General features: G+C 45.4%; 1 pseudogene; it reads right to left on the bottom strand.

Moving 5' to 3' along the window:
* Nucleotides 1–323: 323 nt before the first annotated feature.
* LOC102771613 lies at nucleotides 324–1,597 on the bottom strand (annotated as a pseudogene).
* Between the last annotated feature and the right edge of the window lie 1,024 nt (nucleotides 1,598–2,621).

Genomic DNA, 2,621 nt, shown 5'->3' with positions numbered 1-2,621 from the left:
GACAAGAGACCACTTAGGTTTAGTGTGACCATAACAGTCATGTGGTCACTCCATCGGGCAACCAGGGAAGCTTAGAAGACCTGGAGAGTTTATTTAACTCAGGTTTAAGACAATGAAAGTATTGAGAATTATTGACCCCATACTGTGGCGTGCAGGGGGCTTGGCCCTCGCAGACCTGGCTTCGTTCAGAAGGTCACTTGGCTGTCTGGTCTAATTAGCATATTATGCTTTTATTATTTATATAAATATATATATACACACATATATATGTAGTATATTATCTTTTATATATTCAGTACATGTATATACTGCATATGGATGTGTTAAGAGTGAGTTTGGATTGCCTGAGTAATTTCCATCTGGCAAACTGGACATGATGGTGTTCTTTCTCAGAACTTATTGGCAGATTCCATGAAGAAGAGGTTGTGGCCACATGGCACTAGGGCAGCAATAACTTCATTGTCAAAGCAAATCAACCAGTCCTGCTTTTGTCTTAATTCTAGAGGTGAGCTAGAGATGGAACCTCCACCATTGGAAGATGGGTAACTACTAGTATCAGTACCCTTAGAAAAAGCAGGGGTATATATTGGAACCAAGCCAACATAGTTGCCTGTACCAGGTGGGTCGCTCCTAATCCTCCAAGCAAATGGGTGTTCAATGCTCTCAGGAAATGTAGGAGATAGACTTCCTCTACACTGAGTTTTCATGTCACCAGAAGGATGGCCCCCAAAGCCAGAGAGTGGGTTGACTGCTTCAAATGGAGTCCAAATAGTTTGCATGGATGTTGGTAAAGAGTTAAAGGTAGGAGAATCAGCTGCAAGATCTTCTGAGCCTACAGAGATGGTAATGTATCTCCAGAACAAAAGTTTCCTGTGGTAAAGGGGCTTGTTGGATAAAGTCAGCCAGTCTATTGTTTCTAGTAGAATCTGTGGAACCCCTACTCAGAGAACTGCGACTATCATTTCGCTAATTGGGTATCATTCTTGCAAGGCTAGGAGGAGCTGGATTGGAGGTGAGCCACTCAGAGCTAAGAGTGCCACTTTCAAAGCTCTATCAGTACCTTTGTAATGGAAATCGTTCTCTTCTTTGAGCTCAGTGTAGTTTCCTGTATGCATAACAGTATGCATTTCTATTTCTAGGCATCCCAGTTACTTCGGAGACAGGCTCCTTATCTCTGCTCAGTTACTATTATGCGTGGGTTTGCTGCTGAATCACTTGAATAGTTGCTCCTTTGGGTCCAACTCCTAATCCTACCACACCGTGTGGGACCCTCAGTTGAACAGGGGTTTGGTGGGCAGATTAGGACTGATAACCCTCCCAGGGCAGGGACACTTTTGTTTCCAGGTGCAGGGATCATGGAGAAGGGCTCTGCAGCCGAGAGGGTTTCTCTTGGCCAGGGCAGCATCTATCCATTGCGTAATAACAAAAATGGGCTCTTCACCACGAACAGGTATCTTGATGTATGTGTTTGTCTTGGCTCTCAGTACCTTCATTTTACAACACTGGCAACTGACAGTCTCAGTGAAACGCTCAGAACAGGTACAGGAATGCACGTGGTGGTATTGACACTCTTCTCAGCAGGTCGCCTGCTCCCCGTTCAGGCAGGCCACCGCCCCACAGCTGCAGGGCTGCAGGCATGGGACAGCATTGCTGCCATCATGCCCTGGGTTTCATCCCTCTGTAGAGTAACTGTGTCTTTCTCATCAGTGTCCATCCAGGTGCCTCGCCAGCCTTTGCCATGTGCACTTGAATATTTTGGGAACCTAATGAAAAAGCAAATCCTGGCTCAACACCTCTGATAACCTGTGGTTCTAACAAAGTCATCGGTGTTGATGCTGCTGAAGTGGGTCCAGACTCAGAATCGTTTGACCTGGTCCCTCAAACAGTGGTCCAGAGACCAACACCCTGAGCAGCACTTGGGAACTTGTTGGAAATGCAGTTCCGTGGATCCCCTTCAGACCTACAGAATCAGAGTCTCGGTGGGAGGGGGACGCCCAGGGACCTTGTTCTTGTACACATGGAAATACTGGTCTGGAACTTGTGTAACGTGTGTTATCAGATTCAGTTTCATTTCCCCCTATCTGTCATGAAAGATTGAGGGAAGGAAGACATGTATGTGATCATGTCTTCATCAGTGAACACCAAGAACATTTAAGGGACCCCCATGAGTCTCTGTGATCCTATCAGATGAGTGAGCTCATGCATGCCAATGGAAGGGAAGGAGGACAGGGACCAATCCTAGACCCCTCCAAACCCACTTAGCTTGCAGAGCATGCTGCTCGGCCCCAGACGATACAGACACAGTCGGCAATCTGAGATGAAGGCAGGGACCATGATCAGTAGAACAGGAACTCTCACTCATCACGGCAGGAAAATAATTGTCCTGAGGATATGCTGGACCTGCAGGAGGGCTCCTCTCTCTTTCCTTTAAATGACTTTTCTATGATCACAAAAGTGACACTTTATGTTTGTAGATTATTTAGAAAATATAGAAAGTCACAAAGAGAATAAAAATTATCCACAATGCTACTTTCCAGATATGACCACTTTATCCATTTGATATTTTGGTGTATATTCTATATCCTATCTACACACACACACACACACACACACACACACAC

The sequence above is a fragment of the Myotis davidii genome, unplaced genomic scaffold, assembly GCF_000327345.1.
Source record: "Myotis davidii unplaced genomic scaffold, ASM32734v1 scaffold32, whole genome shotgun sequence".
Classification (NCBI taxonomy): Eukaryota; Metazoa; Chordata; class Mammalia; order Chiroptera; family Vespertilionidae; genus Myotis; species Myotis davidii.
The sequence above is the reverse complement of the archived record's forward strand: the minus strand, read 5'-3'. Positions and strand labels throughout refer to the sequence as shown.